Source organism: Trachemys scripta, chromosome 8 (genome assembly GCF_013100865.1).
Source record: "Trachemys scripta elegans isolate TJP31775 chromosome 8, CAS_Tse_1.0, whole genome shotgun sequence".
Taxonomy (NCBI): domain Eukaryota; kingdom Metazoa; phylum Chordata; order Testudines; family Emydidae; genus Trachemys; species Trachemys scripta.
Window position 1 is genome coordinate 22694645 of NC_048305.1, and position 15856 is coordinate 22710500.

Below are 15856 nucleotides of genomic sequence, written 5' to 3' on the forward strand. Positions count from 1 at the left end.
ATGCCTTAGAAATGTAGCTCCTGAGTTAAATGAAATTTTAAAATATAAAATAGTTGAATAGCTCAGTATTATACAATCTACCATGTTCTTGGGTAATCTACTGTTTGAAGGGATGTATGGTTGGAATAGAATATATGTTTGTGGGGAGGTTAGTACTACAGAGTAGCATATTGAATTGCAGTGTTTATTCTCCATCATCCCTGGATCTTTGTCAGTCTCTGTCAGGGAGAAACAGCAGATGGACTCATATCTGTATGATTTGTGGCTAAAAACAAAACCAAGTCGATTTGGGGGTTTTCCAGAACTACCCAACATTAATATTAATGCCTAAGCTGTCTCTAAACAATTTGTTGGGTCATATTTTTAAAGGCCTGCATACTGTTTCCTGAGTCCATCATGCTTTGAAAGAGAGGCAACCATTTAGGAGCTCCCAGGGCTGAATATGTCTGTTGCTAGTATTCTACAAAATAATGAGATTTGTCTTGCTGCTGTGTTACTAATACCTTAACTTCAAAACCTGTGCAATGATTTCAATTTCACGTCAGAGGTAAGATCTCAGTTTTGCATTGCAGAATTGTTCTGTATACTCTGGTATGTGTACTGGGGACAAAATAACACTGGCCCCCAAAGGTTTTCAAAGGCTATGAATGATTCAGAAATATTTTTCATTTCAGAGGGATGCAGGAGGGGACAGTAAGGAGAATTAGGTCTCTGCTCTTCCTTCCTATTTTATTGCAAGTCTCCAGAAATGTGACAACAGATGAGAGACTCCTAGAAAACTGAGAATCCCTTCCCCAAAATCAGGAACTTACTATCTTACTCAACTAAGCAACAGTAGCAGGGCAAGCTATTACTCCCCAGTGAAAGCAGCACAAAAATAAGTTCCAGAAGCCTGTGATAGGAATTGTGAGAGATACCCAGGGAGTAGAGCAATGACAAAGCTGTAAAACAGCACTTGTGCAGATGTGGCCAAAACTGTCATGGGTTTTATCTCAAAACTGCATGGTTAGTGTGGATACACTGTACCATTGGTGCTTAGAACAGAGATATCCCATCAGTTCAGTTACCCACAGTTCATTTCTATAGGGTAGCCATGGCCTAGTAGAACAGAATGGCAGTAATTTCTAGCCTACAAAAAGTCACCAATCAATACAAAGGGGCTACTCAGTCATTGAGCTAATGGGACATTGAGATCCAGTAGCTCAGCCCAGCAGGCTCTTTGTTATGTTAAATTCAGACTTCCAAAGGACGGGAGTAACATGGAAGAATTCCTCTTCCAGAACTGCAGTGTTGTTTTCTGAAATCACCCTGCTTTGCCAGAAGTGTTGCTTATGTCATACAGCAAACATTAAAATGCTAACATTGTCATCATTTATATCCAATAGAGTCTCCAGCAGTCCTGAGAATGAATGTAAAAGGATTTTTTACAGTTTCATTTACATTTCAAAAGCCCAGTGTTTGTGAAAAGATGTAAACAAATGTGTATGCCACACTGATCTAATGGCAGATGCAGAAATATGGTAGCATAGGCTATCCCTGTTTTCAAAAGTAGGTTATGCCAAAGGCTAGGTGGTTAGGAGAAGAGACTTACTTATTATGCAAAAACTTGCTTGTTTTACTGTTTTTGTCCCCTCAGGTGCTCCCTTGACCATTATCTCCCTGTTTCATCCTGCTCTTGCATCCTGTCATAAACCTAGCCTGTAAACTCTCTCAGGCTGGGATTGTCTTTTGTTCCCTGTGCCTAGCACAGTGGGGCCCTGTTCTGTTCTTGTTGACCCTAGGCATTACTATAATGCAAGTAATAATGAGTGGCGAAAATGGAAGGAAGAGATTGATGAATCTGAGGGAGGGGAACCGGTTAGTTTTTGTGGGGAGAGGATAGAACTAGTGAATTTGGGAATCCCATTGCTGCAGATCCATCCTCTATGTCTTACACATTGCTGAGAGTCACAGTCCTGCATAACAGGAGGCATATTTGTGGCCCTGCACACTCAGGAGCGGTGCCAGGGTTTTTGCCACCCTAGGCAGCAGCGCTCCTTCTCTGAGCGTTCAGCGGCAGGGGTCCTTCTGCTCCGCGTCTTCGGGGCACTTCGGCGGCGGGTCCCGGAGCGAGTGAAGGACCCACCGCCGAATTTCTGCTGAAGACCCGTGGAGTGTCCTCCTTTTGGAGGCACAAAATATGGTAACCCTAACTTACCCCAGTAATATACCAGGGTAAATTGCACTGATGCAGCACATCTACACATGGCAGTGTCACTGGGAAAAACACATCAATGCAAATAAGACCAATATAGACAGGCCTGAGGTATGTGTATGGTTTTATAGGGGGTATTTATAACATGGGGAGGGGCAAATGGAGGTGCTATGTGCTCATGTCATGGCAAGGGTAGGTTAATAGATATTTTTTCTAGGGCCTTATCTAGACTAAAGCTGCATCTACACTGGGGCTTTTGCTGGCATAGCTACATCAGATGGGAGTGTGCTTTTCTCACATCCTTCACTAACACAGCTATGCTGACAAAACTTGGTAGTATAGGCCTGGGCTACACTAGAAAAGTTTTGCTGGCATAGCTATACTGGTATAGCTGTACTGGCAAACCCTCCCAGTTTAGGATGTAAAGGTGTGATGTTGGAACATGATAGCTACCTCTCTGTGTCTGCACTGCTCACATTACAGTGATGCAGCTGTGCCGCAGCAGCCATGCAGTATATTCGTCAACAGGAGTGGCTCCCACCAACGAAGTGCTGTCCACACTGGCGCTTTTCGTCGTCAAAACTTTTATCATTCAGAGGTGTGTTTTTTTTCACACCCCTGAGTGACAAAAGTTTTAATGACAAAGGTGCAGTGTAGACAAAGCCTGTGGCTCCCACAGCATATGTTAAACTAACCCATTCTAACCTGGACTGGTACCTTTTTTGGTAAGTTTGCAAGGCTTCCCTATTTACAAAAGGCACCTTTTAACCAATACAAAATCCGATCAGATGCTGAATGAATTACAAATGGATAGGTAAATTGCAAATAGTATACATGGATAAAACAAAAGCAGAAACAGAAAATGAAGATCGGGTTTTAGTTACACGCAGCAGAGCTACACTGCTTCAGGAACTGTCTAGATGAGAAGGTTTGAATGAGAAGCAGTGCCCAGCAAAACAGTTGTTAGCTTTAATTTAAAATAATTGGTTTTAAACATTGTCATGATTTATTACAGAAAATTGGCTGGGGTGAAAAAATAATCAGTCATTTTCCCTTGTGATCAGCAAATGATATTCCTGGTTATAAGAATGCAGAGCTCATTTTTGTTAGATTTGTGAATGATTCTTAAAGGATTTGTAAAATCCAAATATACACACATGCCCCAGAAGTCTCTGCTTGAATTTGAAAAGTTGCTAAATTTCTTGTGAAGATGTGAGAAGTTAAGGATTGGGGCTTCATCTAATGTCCATACAGGGAATTGATTTAAATCCATTATTCCCTCCATCTAAAGCTGTAACCGTAGACCAGATATAAAAATGTACAAATGTCAGTGAGCACCTGGGGCCAAATTCTGTGATTAAATCTATTTTGGCATGTCCCTTGCTTATTTATAAGTTAAAGAGCCCAGGATTGGAATCTGCTTCCTGTATGATCTTGCAATCCATGTGATTTCATCTGTCTTCTAAAATGCATGCATCTTGAGATAGCCATGCTACCCACATTAATGGAAATGAATCTCTGCATAGCAGTGCATTTAAACAAACAAACAAAATCCAGGTTACTAAAATGCCGATTTTTTTTCATATTCTGTAGTCACATTCTTCTAATTTTGGATGCATAAGTTACAACTGACTTTTTATTTAAAAAATCTTTATTCTTTTAATATCTTAATACAGAGGAAACTAAATCCAAGATGCACAAATGTAACTTGGGTCTAAAGCAGTGGTGGGCAACCTGCGGCCCGTCAGGGTAAGCCACTGGCGGGCTGGGCTAACAGACCGTTTGTTTACATTTGCATGGTCGCCCGCAGCTCCCAGTGGCTGTGGTTCACCGTTTCTGGCCAATGGGAGCTGCGGGAAGATTATTACCTGTTTTCAAGAGAGCCCACCATGTGGTGCGTGCTGTATAAACATAAAAGGCATAGTCCCTGCCTCAAAGATCCTTTAGTCAAATATCCCAAATACGTAAATGTCAAGTTACCTTCTTTGTGATATAACTTCATATTCTGTAGTCCCCAGATACATTAGTCCATTTTGTTGGGGAGGAAGCAGTAAAAAACCTCTACTCAAATATGTCACCAAAACACTTGAACAAACAGAACAAAAGTTTATGGATAAAATTTTCTAATGTGCCAAGGGAGGGATAGCTCAGTGGTTTGAGCATTGGCCTGTTAAATCCAGGGTTGTGAGTTCAATCCTTGAGGGGGCCTCTTGGGGATCTGGGGCAAAATCAGTACTTGGTCCTGCTAGTGAAGGCAGGGGGCTGGACTCAATGACCTGTCAAGGTCCCTTCCAGTTCTAGGAGATGGGATATCTATATTAATTATTTATTAAGTGATATAGAAGCCTAGGTTTGATTTTCAAGTGACTTAAGCACATAGAGCATAATCTGTTTAAGCACTTTTGAAAATCCCACCAAGGGCCTATCTGCATCCTTAGGCAGTTTTAGTTAAGTTGATTTTGTGTTCTAAAACAGTGTGCTATTTCTGTTGCATATTCCAAGCTTTGAATAGTACAGAATTGTAGCTTTTGTGTTTTCATTTTGGAAGGCTCCTGACCTCCACCAGCTCTATCCTGTGGGATCATCTCACTGAGTTTAAGATTTGGGGAAATTACAATTTTGTTTCCTTCATATGTTATGTTCCGTCTTTCCTTCCTCCCTCTCCCATCTCCCTACGACTGCTTCTAAAATCTCACTCTGTTTCTGTGATCTGAAATTGGAGCAATGATAGTATGGGCTACTTTGTTCATTGTAGATTATTCTTTGGTCAGAATCCTATAGTGTTTAGCATATATAAGGTCACATTGCACTTGCAGATCTAATATTGAGGGAATCATTTGCTCAAAGATAACGAAGGGATCTGGATTTTCCTTTAGGAATGCCAGGGTTTTGCCTATTTTGGGCTTGGATTTGGTTTTCTGTAATTTCTATCTGTGCTGTCTTTTATAAATGCTGATTTTAATGCTTTCACTGACTGTTTTCTTATGTTCCTTTCCACCATATCCAGCTGCTTCTAGATCTTGGACACAAGTCCATTCACAATCATTTATTTTTGTCACTCCGGTCTTAAGTTTGACTTTCCGGAGGACATTTTTGTATGAAATCCATCTGTTTTGGCAGAGTAATTCTGAAAGTTCTTGGATGAAGCTTTCTAGGTTGAGCAAGGAAGGGAAGAGCAAAATGGCTCCTGTAATGAGCATTCCAGTGCTAGAGTTTTAAATCTGAAGAAACCCTTTGGATCTACTTGTCCTTGGCTTCAGGCATGACTTCTTATTCTGGGACCCAGCTGTGACTGTGACCCACAAAGTTGCTGCAAAGCATCCATCCTTAATCTAATCAAGGTTATATCAGGCTTTTTTCCCTTGTGTTTACTTGGGAACTAACCAGGAACATTCTTTCTTTATGGTTGCTAGACTCCAGTTCACACCCTCCTCCCCAATTGACTTCTTATGGGGCAAACTTTTTGGCCTGAGGGCCACATGGGGTTTCGGAAATTGTATGGAAGGCTGGTTAGGGGAGGGGGTCGTGACCCGGCCCTCACCTCCTATCTGTCCCCTTCCCCCGGGACTCCTGCCCCATCCAACCCTGCCTGTTCCCTGACGGCCCTCCCTGGAACCCCTGCCCCATCCACACAGCCCTGCTCCCTGTCCCCTGACCACCCCCAGACCCCTGCCGCCCCATCCAACCCCTCCTCTCATCCCTGATGGGCCCCCCCTGGAACCCCTGCCTCATCCAACCACCCCTTCTCCCTGTCCCCGGACTGCCCCCAGAACCCCTGCCCCTGACTGCCCCCTGCCACCCCATCCAACCCCCACTTCCTTCCTGACTGCCCCCCCTGGGACCCCTGCCCCCATTCAACCCTCTAGCCCCCCTGACCACCCCGCCCCCTATCCACACCACCACCCCCTGACCACCACCCCAAACTCCCCTGCCCTCTATCCAACCCCCCTGCTCCATGCCCCCTTACTGCGCTGCCTGGAGCACCTGTGGCTGGTGGCACTACAGCCATGGCGCTGGCTGGAACCGGGCCATGCCGCCACCACCGCGCAGCACAGAGCCAAGCTCTGCAGCTGCGCTGCCCCAGGAGCTCACAGCCCCACCGCCCAGAGCATTGCGCCGGTGGCGGAGTGAATGAGCTGAGGCTGTGGGGGGACAGCAGGGAAGGAGTCGGGGGCTAGCCTTCCGGGGCAGGAGCTCAGGGGCCGGGCAGGACGGGCCCACGGGCTGGATGTTGCCCGCAGACGTAGTTTGCCCACCGCATCTTATGGTATTACGTCTTTGAGACTGTACTGGTGATTAGTTACTTAAGAGCTGTCTGGCTACATGTGTTTCTAAAGTCTCTGAGCCTTTACCCCTGTAATTTTAAATTGGGGATAAAACTGTGTCTTGTGTTCAGGTAGAAACTTATCATTTCCTATTTCCATTTCTTTGTTTTAAAATTTATGGTACAGCATCTGCCTAGCAGCAGTTACAGCTCGGGCTGTGAGCTTGCCAAGTTAAGCAGGATTGGGCCTTATCCACATTTGAATGGAAGATCTCAAAGGGGAAGAGCCAGGATGCTGCATTGGATGATTTAGTGACAGTCTTCCCTCAGAGTCAGTATTACATGAATGCCCTGGCATTGTATTAGGGCTAGTCTACACGAGGAAATTGATTGGAATAGTTATTGCAGCTTATAGCTATTTCAATCAATTTCCCCACATAAACAAGCCCTTAATAAGCACTGTGCTGTTGGAGGTGATGTAAAACAAAGGCATTTAAGGATCTTGTGGCATCTTTCACAAGAGCAGGCACGTTTAACCCTGATGATCTTTTTGGGTAATTGTATTCTGTCTACCTACATTTTCCCTGTAGTTCAACTAAATACTGTAGTCCAGATACTGAACTTCAGTTGAGCTCTGCTCAGCAGCACAGCTCAGGAGTGGGACAAAGACGGATTTTAGTCTGCTTGCCAGATTAGTCCTGGGGGCAGCTACACTGGCTGTCCATGGTTCTAAGGAGCCATTCTGGCAACTGGGAATCACTAGGGCTTGAGGACCACCTGACTAAGCTCCTTTTTAACCTAGCTCCCCTCCCCCCCGCATCAGGAGCTGAGAGGGGGTTGGCATTGGAACCACTACAATACTTCTGCACCAGCCAGAGATTCCCCTATACACGTGGCAGGATCTGCCAGTTTTAATATTGCTTTATGCTGCCGGAGCACTGTAATACAGCCTACTAGGATCAGAGGCTCTAGCCCTGTATTCTTCCTCTGCTAAACTGTTGTGTGGTGTTACGCTGCACTATTGAATAACTTCTGTGTTTCATTCAAGACACAGCTGCATTTCATATATTGGGTAATTTGTATAAAACATTGGTATTCTTTGGGATGAAAGGTGCTATGCTATAGCTGTGGTGCTAATGACAGCTACAGTTAAGGTTGCCTAAAGATGTACTCGCTAAGCTCCAGTTTTGAGTTTCTCATAACTTTGTGAAACTTCCATCTGTTGGACAGAAGGTCTCCAGGCCTGGTGTCTGCCAGAAGAAAAAGTAAAGAGAACAAGAAAGATGTATTGGTAAGTGCTCAAAAGTCAGGCCATATGCAGCCTGAAGCCTGCCCCCAGTAGGTATGCAAAATAAATATACAGCTTTAGTCACATTCTATATTTCAAGTAATACAACATATCAGGCAATTCTTTCTGCAGCCTTCTGTATCCTGTAAAAAGCTTGCCTCGTTCAGTGTGAATACGGCAAAGGCTCAGTATTCACTGCATATCTTGTATGTAAAACATTTTCATAATCTCTTTTGTTTGACATATATACTGTACTAGAAAATGCTATGCGTATCTTAAGGCTGTAGAAAGATGTGTGATATTATAGTACTTGAAAAACAGTATGTGATCAGGTATTTAAAGACTATCAAAATGAACACATGCAGAGGGAAAGAGTTCTAATTGCACATGCAGCCTTAACTTTGGCACTGTCTGAGTGCTTAATCTTGTGGCTTTAATGTTCTCTTATTAACTTAGCTTTTTAATTAATAGAGTAAATATAATAATTACAACTTGGAATACGTTATCTTGCTCCATTAATTTTGTATTTTTTCTTAATTACCTTAGTTGTTTAAGAACACAATATGTGAGAGAACACCTTGTTTGTAGAGAATAATGCAATAAATAGCTGTCAGGTATATTATATGACTAGAATATATTTATTTTGGGTTCCGAAGACATTATTAGAATCCAAGAAACAGTAATATTTATGCCTGATCTTGCATTTTCTTGTAGGAGATATATTGCCTCCAAAGAATTACTGAGGATGTGTGGATATACCAAATCTTTGATTCCTTGTAGTTCTTTAAAATTGCTTTTTACATTTCTCTTTAAAAACATACTGAGCCTGATTTTCAGGTGTGCTAAGCAACCACAACCCCAGTTGAAGTAAATGGGAGCTGCAAGTGCTCATGCAGCACCTCTGTAAATCAGGCCCATTACGTGCTGGCCTTCAACTGTTATTTGGCAGGAGAAATTGAACTGAATGTCTTGCTAACTAAAAACACCATTATCCAAATGATAATCACTGTTTGGCTGAGACACTAGACTCCCAAAAGCTAGCATTAAACCTTGTTACGTGACCGAGAATCCTGCATAAGGTAATATTAATCTTATTTACAACATCTGACATTTATTGTAACTATTGTTTAGAGAGCTTGGTCAAATAATTTGGTTTATGATCAGCTGTTCCCAACATAAATTACTCATCAGATAATGCTATTCACAGTTACTATAAGAGTAGATGCTGATGCAGGTAAACAAATGAATAGGGAGCTCACTGTGTGAATTGTCACCCTCATCTACGTTTGTAATGGTGGGTTTACCAAAAAGCAGACAATCATTCAATAAGCTCTTGTGCCAGCTCCAGACCTTTAGGAAAATTCACAAGTATGCAAGTGGTTCCTCAGAAGGGCAATATCGGTCCTTTTGGGGTTTGTACTTTTTAATTATAATACTTTGTACTGGTGTCTGTCATGTGCTGGAGGGGGGGTTCTGGTGGCTCATGCAAGCACCTTGAAAAATATTCTGGATCACCACATTGAAAAGAAAGTTGGATGATTTCCTTGTGTTAGAGGTGCCCATCCCTTCTCTGGACTTTGCTAACACATCTCAGTGGGCTTGTAAAACTACTCCTGGAAAAAAAAAATTTTTAACTTTGGAACAGACCAGGCTTCACCAAATGGCAGGTACTATTAAAACACTTCCCAGGGAGGGATAGGCTCATGCCACCCCTACGACTTCTTCATCCCCACACCTACCTCAAATTGTTGTGCAAACTGGACACAGTTTTCTAATCAATATACTATCTAAATATTTCAAGAGCTATGCATAAACATTCCCATCAAAGTGCCACCTACTGTTTGTTTGGTAAGTGGCATTGCCTCCTTCCTCGGCTCAAGTTAAAAGAAAGCATTTTTGTTTATGAGGTAACAAATGAATAGATCCCTATTCCCTCAGATTTCCTTTCTGTAAGCGCATGCATCCTTGGTGCACAGCCTCTAGGGGTACGTCTACACTTACCTCCGGGTCCGGCGGCAGGCAATCGATGTTCTGGGATCGATTTATCGCGTCTGGTCTAGACGCGATAAATCGATCCCGGAAGTGCTCGCCGTCGACGCCGGTACTCCAGCTCGGCGAGAGGAGTATGCGGCATCGACGGAGGAGCCTTCCTGCCACGTCTGGACCCGCGGTAAGTTCAGACTAAGGTACTTCGAATTCAGCTACGTTATTAACGTAGCTGAATTTGCGTACCTTAGTCCGAAGTGGGGGATTAGTGTGGACCAGGCCTAGGGGACAGTTTTGTGGGAGCTCTTTGTTAAAACATTGGGATCACAACATGAAAATATGAATCACTTTTCAAGCAATATTAAAACAAACATATATGAGTGAAACCTCACCACATTCCTGTGGGATAATACTCATTTAAGAGTGTCTTTATTTGGAGTTCTGGGTGCTCAGAACTTTTGAAGATCAAGCTTCAAGTTGGTCACTGAAAATCTTTGGCATCCAAAATTCTGGCCACTTTGAAAATTTGGGGCTCGTGACTTGCCCAAAGTCATACAGCAAATTGTTGACAGAGTTGTAAACAACATCCAGTACTTGTGAGTCCCAGGGCCAGCTCCTCAATGGGTGTCAATCAGAGTAGCTCTATGAAAGTTAATTGAGCTATGTGGATTTACATCAGGGGAGCAGCTGAGCCCCAGTTCCTTTCTCAGACCACTATCTTTAATTCCCTTATTTCTGTATCTATACCCATACCGCATTAATAGCTATTATTGATCCAGACTAGCATTTTGTTCTGTCTTGTTCCTTTTGTCATAAATATTTCTCTTAGGGTACGACTATACTTACCCGCTGGTTCAGCGGCAAGCAATTGATCTTCTGGGATCGATTTATCACGTCTTGTCTAGACGCGATAAATCGATCCCGGAAGTGCTCGCCATCGACGCCGGTAATCCTGCTCCGCAAGAGGAGTAGGCAGAGTCGATGGGGGAGCCTGCCTGCTGCGTGTGGACCCGCGAAGTACCTTTAAGTTGGAACTAAGATACTTCGACTTCAGTTACGTTATTCACGTAGCTGAAGTTGCGTATCTTAGTTCGAACTGGGGGCTTAGTGTGGACCAGCCCTTAGTCATCTGTGAATTATACTCAAGATGGGCATAAAACAAGCTCATCTTATTTCTAAATAAAGCAATTTGACCAAGGTCTCTCAAGTATATTTAGTTCTGTTGCATAATTCTTGAGGTGATTTATTCACACTGTCCTTTTTAAATAATTCTTTTTAATTTTTAGTGGAGTTAGTAATTATCTGTCTCTCTATAAATATTGCATCGAGCTGGCATTTAAATTGCTCATTACAATCACTGAATCTTAAAGTGCTTTGCAAAGCAATAATTTATATACTCCGCATTAGCTAAATGCCTTTTCCACACCAACTTTATAAGAGGAGAAGAGAGAGAAAGGGGAGAGAGGAGGCATTGTTTAAATCAATACCTTGCTCTAGGTCTCCTAGCATGCCCTGTATTTACCGTGGAAGTGAAAAGGGTTCACATTGGCAGTCAATTAATGGAGCTAAGGTTGATGCAGAAGTACTCCTGAGTTGGAATTAGAAAGAGAAAATTTTACATAGCTACATACTTCCCAGCAATGGAACAGATCAATCTATTGGTCTTTCTAATCTAGACAAGGACAAAGACTGTAAATTCCATGGGGCAGAAGCTCCTTATCTGGGTCCTGTACAGGGCCAAATATATTGTTGGCACTTAAGTAATAATATGAGTAATTTAAAAAATATTTTGGGGGAGTAGCATATGGCTTGAGGGACTGGTAACTGAACAAAGACTTTAATCTCTAGGTCACAGGTTAGAATTCAGCCTAGTACTGTAGTGACCAAAAACTGTTAACAGTTACTGGTTTATGGGAAATGAGTCAATGTTTTCAATCCAGTCCCTAATGGATAGATGTCCACATCACCAAAACCTCACTCTTGAGTGGGCCACTGACCCACTTGTTGGTAGTTTCAGCAAATAAATCAAAGATTACCTGGACATGATACAAGTAGGTACATCCCCTGACAGGGAGGGGGCCCATTAGCACTGTCAAAGAAACTTGCATTGCTAATTTCTGTGATTTCCTTCTTTTGTGGTTCCAAAGGATTTCACTCTAGGGAACAGAATCTGGGACAGTTCACCAGAACTAAATTCACAAAAGATAAAACTGCACTTCAGGACGATGTTACTGCCCAGCTGTGAGCAGATGTATCATGTACACCGTGCTCATTGCTGTGCTCTCTGAGCCTTCGTGCAGCAACGTCATTGCTGACAGTGTTACTTCCGAAAAGTGATTGTTCTGGGAATTCTGTTGCTGAATCAGCCAAGCTGCTGCAGCATCCTTTTCAGAAGTAACCTGCTGGAAGTAGTGCTTCTAAAGTGAAAAGGACAAGCAATGCCGAAGGCAGGAGTGGCATTTGTAGTAAAAGAGCCTCTTTTGGTCTCTTACTGTTTCCCTGTTTTGACTGACCTGTTCACCCTATACCTAGTGGCATATTAATTGTTTAATATCATGGATCTACATTCTGTACTTTAATGAAATGAGAGGACAAGAACCACTGACGTTGCACTACTGTCTTTTATTTATTAAAATGCTTTGTGTGTAGGTCAACTTTCAGTACATACAGTTTTGTGTGTGTGTGTGTGTGAATGAATGAATGAATTTTAGTGTTCGTGGACAGAACTGTATCAGACTTAAGTTCTTTATTTTGCATAGATACAGTATGGCGCAAATAGATGGCAACAGTGCAATCTTCCCCAGCTGTGCATTGTACTTCAAACCTGAGCTGGAGGGACTGCCCTGCAAATGAATTTGAAACTCATTTCACATAGGCTGCCAAGCACCCATCAGATGGGGGGCTTCATTCAAACCATTTATTATTATTTTTAACCTGCCTTTAAATGTAGATTGCAAGCTCTTGGGCAGGGATGGTCTCTCATTCGTTATACATCTGTACAGAGCGGAGAACAATGGGGACCCAAGCTTGGTTGCGGCCTGTAGGTGCTATAAAAATGTGTTGAAAAAGGTTCTGCAGCTTTCATTGTAAGTTTGTTTGTTCCATCTACTGAAGTCTTGGTTTATCATTTCTTAGAGAAGCCCTCTCAGCAAATTACACGCTCCCTGTATCCTGCAAGCAGCAGAGGAGCTATGTATTTCGGTCTCCAGTTGTGGGAGCACAACACTGTAACTAGAGGTTGTAGTCTACATCTGCAGTCTCGCTTTTCTAATACTGCGATCAACAGAGCCTGAACATTTGGCTGAACATAAACTACCACTTATGTTGATATAACTTACGTTGCTCAGGAGTGTGAAAAAGGCACTGCCTGAGCTACGCGAGTTACACCAACCTAAGCACCAGTGTGGACAGTGCCATGTCGGCACAATGAGAGACACTGTCCCACGTCCCACCGACATAGCTACTGCCTCTTGCGGAGGTAGAGTAATTTACGCCAATGGGAGAGCTCTCTCCCATCAGCATAGAGTGTCTTCACTAGATGTAAAAAGAACAGGAGTACTTGTGGCACCTTAGAGTCTAACAAATTTATTAGACCATAAGCTTTCGTGGGCTACTGCCCACTTCTTCGGATGCATATAGAGTGGAACATATATTGAGGAGATATATATACACACAGACAGAGAGCATGAACAGGTGGGAGTTGTCTTACCAACTCTGAGAGGCCAATTAAGTAAGAGAAAAAAATTTTTTTTGAAGTGATAATCAAGCTAGCCCAGTACAGACAGTTTGATAAGAAGTGTGAGATGTGCTACAGCTTCCATCATAGACTAGCCCTGTGTCTTCACTGCAAAAGAAGGTGTATGTTTTACACTGAGATAACTAATCTGAGATAGCTATCAGTGTAAAATCCCAGTGGAGCCAAGACACTATAGTTAACTTGATGTAGCTAGCGGATGTTAATCCCAGGTGGGGCATGTATAGTGTTGACCATGACTAACTACATCAGGGGGAAAAAATCCTCTTTGCAATGAGTACATAGCCATAGCGGCCACATTTAAGATGGTTAAAAATATCAAATGTAATAAAATCACAAGTAACCAAATGAAAACATTGTACTTAGCTAACTGGAACTTGTCGTCTGAGCACAGGACTGTGACCTAGGAACCCAGCTCTGAGATTGGCTTTCTCTGTGACCTTTGTCACGTCATTTAATTGCTGTCTCCGTTTCCCTATTAATGAAACAAGGACACACAGTAATGCTTCCTCTCCAACAGAAGTGTTATGAGGATTAATTATAGTTAATGTTTGTAAAGCAGCTTGAAAATGAAAAGCATTAAGCATTATCATTAGCAAAGATCCAGTAACTGGGTAATTGGTCTTTTAGGTGCATCTAGTTCTATAAATTGCAAATTAATTTCTCTATAAGTTTCTCTTTAAACGCTCAACTTGCTTGCTAATTTCAATATGTACAAGATTTTCCAAAGTAAATGAATTCTCTCTGGCTATTTTAGCCATATCAGCCAGACTTTGTAGCCCTACAGTTTAGATGTTAGACAGGGTCAAATCAGAGAAGCAGGCACCTCAACAAGCTTTCAAAAAAATATTATGGCAAAATTCATGTTATTTGCCTTTGCCAGCAGATTTTCAAAAGCATTTTTACAATGAGTCAGTTCTAGGTTCATTTTGACTCTGATATTCACACAAATTAGAATGAATAACATTGTCTATGGCATTTACATACTGCCCAGGTTGGCATTTTTCAATTGGTATGTTTTGTATCTGGATCTTCTTCTGGTTCACAACCCAAAAATCATTTTTAGTTTTTTGTAAGTCATGCAAACAGACAGAGTTGTGGATGATCTAAGGCCTTGTCTACACTGGTTAGTTTCTGCACAGTAAAGCAGCTTTCTGTGCTCTAACTCCCGAGGTGTGCACACTGCCAAGCCACTTAGTGCGCAGAAACTGTGCAATTGCAGCGCTGTAAAAAACCCACCTCGACAAGAGGTGTAGAGCTTTCTGTGCCAGGGATACAGCGCTGCGGTGCCAGTGTAGAGACCCTGGTTGATTACAGCGCTGCAATTGGCCTCCGGGAGGTGTCCCACAATGCCTGTTCTTGCTTCTCTGGTCATTGGTTTGAACTCTACTGCCCAGCCGCAGGGAACCAACCATCATCCCCATCCTGTAAATTCCTTTGGAATTTTGAAAGCGCCCTTCCTGTTTGCTCGGTGACACGTGCAGTGGTCTCAGCACATCTTTCCAGGTGACTATGCCTGCTCCACATACCCTGGTGATCCTCCGCTTGGAGCAGTGCCAAGCTGCTGGACCTCATCAGCATTTGGGAAGAGGAGGCTGTCCAGTCCCAGCTGTGCTCCAGACGTAGGAATTATGAAACCTACAGACAGATTTCATGATGCATGACAGAAAGGGGCCGGGTCAAAGAGAAGGAGCTGCGGCATGCCTACCACAAGGCGCTGGAGGCAAACCGCCACTCTGGTGCTGCGCCCATGAGCTGCTGGTTCTACAAAGACCTGGACGCAATACTCGGTGGTGACCCCACCTCCACTGCGAAGAGCACTGTGGATACTTTGGTGGCTCGCATGCCAGTCGAGAGTGGACCAAGCCAGGAGGAGGAAATCTTGGACGAGGATGTGGAGGGGGAGGGGGACCCAGAGGCAGAAGATGACTCAGACGTCAGAGATGCATGCAGTCAGAGGTTCTTTTCTACGCCGGAGAAGGCTAGCCAGTCACAGCTGTCAGATGTTGGCGAAGTGCAAACAGGAGAAAAGGCCCCTGGTAAGTGGATTTCATGTTGGGAATCGTTGAAGCGAGTTGTTGGGGGCAGGAGGGTTGCAGAAAGCAGGCTTGTGTCTGTATGATGCGCGTACCACCACATGCGTAGTCTGAGCAGCGGAACAGGGTGTTGATTGACTCCCTCACTTCCCAGGAATCTGCCTCAGAGATCTCCATAAAACTCTCATGGAGATACTGGGCAATCCGCTGCTGCAGGTTCTTTGGCAGACTGCTTTGTTTTTTGCCCCATTAACGGTAACTTTCCCACGCCACTCTGCCGTCTCTGTGGGGAGCGGGGGGCAACCATTACTGCATACAGTTGAGCTACGTAAGG